General features: G+C 66.5%; 1 pseudogene; it reads right to left on the bottom strand.

Annotated features, from left to right (window-relative positions):
• Window positions 1–1447: 1447 nt before the first annotated feature.
• Window positions 1448–4320, bottom strand: LOC137159303 (HLA class II histocompatibility antigen, DM beta chain-like; annotated as a pseudogene).
• Window positions 4321–6000: the final 1680 nt, after the last annotated feature.

The following is a 6000-nucleotide window of genomic DNA, read 5'->3' as shown; positions in this document are numbered from 1 at the left end:
ATGCAAACACCCCGTTCACACCGCCAGGAGGCCGGCCCGGGGCAGGGGATCTTACCGGGGGCGCTGGCAGCGTGTCTTAGCCTTGGCGGTACCAGGGACCGGCTTGGACTGGCTGTGCCAGGGAGATCTCGGGGACAGGGGCCAGGCCGGGGACTGGTCCTTGAGAAACTCTTCGCTAGTGGCCACGCCACCTGGAGCCCCACAGCCAGAGCGTGCAGGGAGGGGCTGCAAACACACGCTCCTTACTGGGGCTGGGGGGAGCTGAGAGCCCGGACTCCTGGGTTCTCTCCCCGACTCGGGCATGGGGGTCTAGTGGGTCAGAGCAGGGGTGGGGCAGGGAGCCAGGACTCCTGGGTTCGATATCTGGGGGCGGGGGATCTAGTGCTACATTCCTAGCCCCCTCTCCAAATTCCCCCCCCCCCCCCGTGTGGGGGGCATGGCAGCTGCCCACAGAGCCGTCCGTACTGCACCAGCGAGGATCTTTATTCAGTGGGGGGGGTTTACAGATCACACCAGCCATCCTGTCCATGCACCCCACACGTGCTCGGCCCCCCCCCCCCGATCGGGCACCCGCTCCCCTGACAGGAGATCTGCTGCCAGGCTGGGGGTGGGGGGCTAAGGGGAGGGTGTGAGAATTTTCTGCCTGCCGGGGGGGGGGGGGGGGCCCCAGGCTTGGCGGGGGGGGCGGGGGGGTGTAATGGGGATCATGTGATGTCTCAGGTGGGTATCCTGGTCTTGGGTGACCCCTGGTGGGGTGAGTGGGATTGTACGGGGGGAGGGCTAGAAGTCGTGGGGAATCAGGCCCACCCCCTGTGCTGAGGGAGCAGGCGAGGGCAGGGGTCGGATCAGGTTATTATATCCCTGTATTGATCGCTGGTCTGTAGAGGATGGAGGGGGCAGTGTCTGTGGGGGTGGGGGGCTATACTGGGGGTCCTCTATCACTTTATGGGCCCTCGTATACACAGCGGGGGGCAGTCCTGGGGGGCTCAGGGACTCTGAGTCGGGGGGTAGGGATGTGGGGGTCTGTAATCTGGTCTGTATCTCCATCTATGGGCCACAGCATACACAGCCAGGTGTGCAAGGCGTGTGTGTGCGCGTGGTTGGGAGGGGCTGCATAGACTCAGGCTCTGAGTCGGGGAGATGTTGAGAACGGGGGAAGGGGCCTGTATTCAGGTCATTATATCTCTGTATTGGCCCGCTGGTCTATACAGACTAGACAGGCTGATTTGGGGTGGGACTTGAGGTCAGTTATCAGGCCATTGTGTCGTTATTTTGTCCTACGTGATCAGGGACTCTGAGCTGGGGAAGGGGAGGGCTCTATAGCCGTGTATAGGCCCCAGGATATACAGCAGTGGGGGAGGTGCTGGTCCATACGGGCTCCATGGGGGGGATCTGGTCCGAGCCGTCCTCGCTGGGGTGCCCAGCTGGTCCTGAGCCACGCCCTCGGTCACACGGATCCCGACTCGGGGGTGGGGCGGCGAAGCTGTGGGTGACGGTGAGGATGCTCAGGGTCCTCCACGGGGCGGGGAGGATTGGCGCGGCGGGTCGCGGTGCCCAGGGGCGTTAGGTGCTGCCTGCAGGGTAAACACAGCGAGGGGGGCGTGAGTGAGCCGGACCGGACAGAGAGAGAGAGACAGACGTGGCGGAGCGGCGGACGGACGGATGGAGAGACAGAGACAGCGGGAGAGGCGGATGGAGGGATGGACGGAGGGAGGGGGTCCATGAGGGGACAGACGGATGAAGGGACAGCGGGAGGGTGTGGGGGCGGGATGGAGGGGGATGTGGGACAGGACACACAGCCAGACAGACAGCTGTTACCTCCCGGGATAGTTGTGCCCTAGGAGGGGAGAATAACCTGGAAAGGGGAAGGAAACAGTTAGTCAGAGGGGACCCTGCCCCCGCACGTACCCCCGCACGTACCCTGCCCCCGCACGTACCCTGCCCCCCGCACGTACCCCTGCCCAGCCAGCAGGGGCGCTAGGTAGGCACCTCACACACACACACAACACACACACACACACCTGGCTCCCGGGACGCGCACCTCACGTTGTCCCTGGGTGCCCATCTCTTTCAGGAACCCTGGGGACATCCCCCACATTGGGGGATTGGGTTGGGGGGGCTCGGGACCCTAGGATCGAGGGACATGTGGCCCCCGCCCCCATGCCAGGCCCCCCACTCCTACCCGGGGCGGGCGCGCGGTACCAGTAGACCATGCCGGTGATGAGGAAGATCAGGCCCAGGCTCAGCACCACCACGGCCACGCTGACCTTGACCGTCAGCCCTGGGGACAGGCCGGGCCCTGGGGGGGCATCAGAGGGGAGTTAAAGGGGCTGGACTGGGGAGCCCCCCACAGTCCCCCTGCACCTGCAGCCGGAGCCCTACCCAGACACCCCATCCCCCAGATCCCCTTCACCCCAGGCCCTCACCCCCAGATCCCTGCCCCAGACCACTGACCCCCAGCACCCCTTCTCCTCCCCTGCACCCCCTCCTGCTGCCCCCCAACCACCCTGAACTGCCACTGCATGAGCTCCTCCCCTCCCCCCGGTTCCCTGGCCCGCCCGGACTCACGCCCACCCCTCCAGGTAGTCCTGGGGCAGGCTGGGGTGCTGCACGCGGCAGGCGTAGGTGTCCCCGGGCTGGGGGGTGATGAGCAGGGTGACGTGGGTCTGGTAGGTCCAGTCGCCATTGGCCAGCGCCGCCGTCAGGTTGTCCTGCCGGGGGTCCACGAGGCGCCCGTCGTGCCACCAGCTGACCCGCACGGCCGCCGGGTAGAAGCCCCAGACGTGGCAGGTCAGACGCACGGCGCCCGCGGGGTTCGCCAGGGCGGTGGAGACGATGCGGACGTGAGGGCGCGCTGCCGGCGGGGGGGGGCAGGGGGTCAGTGTATGGACCGTTCCTGGTACCCCCACCTGCCCCCCCCACTGGGAACAGACCCACAGGCCCCCCAGCCCCGTATCCCCCCCATCAGCCCCACGGCCCCTCCCAGCCCCGTATCCCCCCATCAACCCCACAGCCCTTCCCAACCCAAGATCCTGCCCCCCATCAGCCCCATGGCCCCTCCCAGCCTGGTATACCCCCCATCTGACCTATGGGCCCCCCAGCCTGCTCTCCCCTAGCCCAGCCCGGTGCCAGGGGCCCCGCAGCCCCCCACTCACTCATCCTTTGCGCGTCTGGCCCCACAGCCGCTGGCCCTGGCTCTGGCAGGCCTGGCGCCCCCCGCCATGCGCTGGAGCCAGCCGGGGTCCCGGTTGAGGAAGGTGGTCATGTTCTGGGCCACCTTGTTGAGCAGGCCCATGTCGCAGGCCTCGAAGAGCCGGTCCTGCTCGTTGTAACACACCAACGGGTTCTTGTTGAAGACCAAGGAGAAGCCGAACCAGAGCACGGAGCCGCTGGCCGCCAGGGGGCACTCGCTGGCCAGGTGCATCAGGAACCCGCCTGCGGGTAGCGGGGCGTCAGGAGGGGACTCGGGGCAGGGGCGGGGCGGGCGGGACATGGGGGGCCGGGAATATGGGGACAGGGAGGGTGGGACAGTGGCCATCGGGGGGCAGGAGTGGGGTGACGGAGGGCTCAGGGAGGGCAGGACGTCGGCGTGATGGGGACAAATGGGACCTGGTTCCACACTAGGCCAGGCCCCAGGGGTGTAGACCAGGAATGTGGGGGTTAAACCCCAACCAGGTGGTTCCTCTGTGACTGCGGAGCCCTGCTTTGGGCGTATGTGCTGGGAATAATGGGGTTAAACCCCATCCAGACACAGCCACAGCCCTCAGGGTTATAAACTGGGATTATACCCCTGTCCACACACAGCCATAGCCCCCTAGGTTATAGGCTGGGGTTAAACCCCCATCCACACACACAGACACAGCCCCCCAGGTTATAGGCTGGGGTTAGACCCCCATCAACACACAGACACAGCCCCCCAAGGTTAGATACTGGGGGCATACCCCCATCCACATACAGATACAACCCCCTCGCCCAGGGTTATAGGCTGAGGGTTAGACCCCCACCCACACACAGACACAGCCCGCTAGAGATACAGACGAGGGTTACAGCCCATCCACACACAAACGCTGCCCGCTAAGGATTATTCATGGGGGTTAAGCCTACCCTGACATTTCCAGCATGGTGCTGACCCCTGGGGTGCAGCGCTTGGGAACGTGGTGGTCAGACCCATCGAGGCTGGTCCCTGAAGCAGGGAACCCAGGGAGGTGTTGAAGGGGGCAGAGACCTATGGCTCCCCCAAGGCCCGTGTGACTGACGGGGGCCCTCACCTGCTGCGTGGTGGCTCAGAGCCAGGGACAGCAGCCACAGCACCCGCTTCATGGCGGCCCCTCTCGGTCCAGGGTAGTTCTGCGCTTCCCGGGATCCCCGGCTCGGTGCCGGAGGGCAGGTCTCAGCTCGCTGGGTCTCAGCTTCCTAAGCCAACTTTCCAGCTCCGGGGCTGTGCTGGGGGCCGCCCGCCCCGGGGATCCGGCTGGACGATCGCTTGGGATCCTACCCTCCGCTGGCTCTGCTGTGGGATCCCGGCTCCACGGGGGGCGGGGGGAGATACACCGGATCCCAGGTGCTCCGGGAGAAGGTCGCTGTGGATGCTGGGCTGCGGATTGCTCTGCTCGGGATCCCAGGCGCTTCGGGGTGATCCGGTAATGGGGATCCCTGGCGTGATGGGGGCCCTGGGATCTCAGGGGCTGTTGCAGGAGATCTCTCCCTCGCTGGGATCCCTGAGTCTGTGAGTGGATCCCTGCGTCCCGGGAGCAGAGTTCTCTCTGGGATCCCTGGGGCTGTTGCAGCAGATCTCTCGCTGGGATCCCTGGGCTCTGCAGGGGGATCTCTGGATCCCTGGGTCTGTTGCAGGATCCCCTGGGTCCCGGGAGCAGGGATTCTCTGGGATCCTGGATCTGGGGGTGCAGCTCTCTCTGGATCCCTGGATCTGGGGGTGCAGCTCTCTCCCTGGCTCCCGGGCTCCGCAGGCAGGGTCCCGGTGTCCCGAGCCCCGCGCCTGGTGGACCCCCCTCCCCGCCCCGGCCGCACTGGAGCCAATGGCAGCCGGCGCCGCTGCCTGCGTCATCAGTCGCTGGGTGGAGAGGGCTGAGCCCGGAGGCTGAGCGAGAGATGTGTGTCCTGCGCCCAGCCGCCGCCTATCACCGCAGCCTCGGGGCGGGCCGCGCTCTGTGCTGGGCTGATCTCCCAGGCCTCCGTGAAATGTGGGCTCTGCAGAGTGATACCCCACGCCCCGCATTCCAGGTGGGGAAACTGAGGCACGGCGCGGCCATGGGGCACGGTGCCAGACGTGTGGCTGAGGGCTTGGCTATGGGGGTGGGAAGCTGTGACGGGGGCGGCGGGGTGGATCCTGGCGGGGGGGGGGTTCTGGATAGGCTGGGGGAGGGGATCTGGCAGAGGGGGTAGCTGAGGGGGTGGGGATCCTGGTAGAGGTGGGGGCAGCTGGGGGGGGGAGGCTGCCGTAGCCAGGACAGGGGTCCCCCCCCCCCCCGTGTCTCCCAACCTGGGGATTTCACTTCCCCCGCGGGCCAGACTGGCCAGGCGTGGCTGAAACCCCTTTCTGCTGCTTCCCCTATTCTGGGCCCAGCTTCCCCTTGGCCCGGTGTCGGCTGCATTGCAACACCCCCCACACACATCTCCCCTAGCCCGCCCCCACGCCATGGGGAAGTGGAGCCCGGCACTTCACAGGCCTCTGGCTGGGCCTGGCCCTAGGATCTCCCCGCGCCTGTCCCGGCTGCAAGGGGACCTGAAACCAGCTGGGCTCAAGGGCGGAGGAAGTGACAGGGCTGGAGACACTTTCACTTCCTCGCTGACGGAGACGCAGGATTGATTAGCCAGAAGGGTCTGGCCGGCTCAGGGGAGGCAGGGAACGGGACATGGGGCCTCGCCCTGCCAGGGGCGCTGGTCCCGATCCAGCCCCAGGGTTGGGGGCACTGGCTGGCTCAGGGGATGGGGAATGGGGTTCTGATCCATGTAATGAATTTGTTGGGTCTCAGCCCAGAT

This window comes from Emydura macquarii, unplaced genomic scaffold (genome assembly GCF_026122565.2).
Source record: "Emydura macquarii macquarii isolate MOO-44397 ecotype Brisbane River unplaced genomic scaffold, CSIRO-AGI_Emac_v2 contig_1837, whole genome shotgun sequence".
Classification (NCBI taxonomy): Eukaryota; Metazoa; Chordata; order Testudines; family Chelidae; genus Emydura; species Emydura macquarii.
The sequence above is the reverse complement of the archived record's forward strand: the minus strand, read 5'-3'. Positions and strand labels throughout refer to the sequence as shown.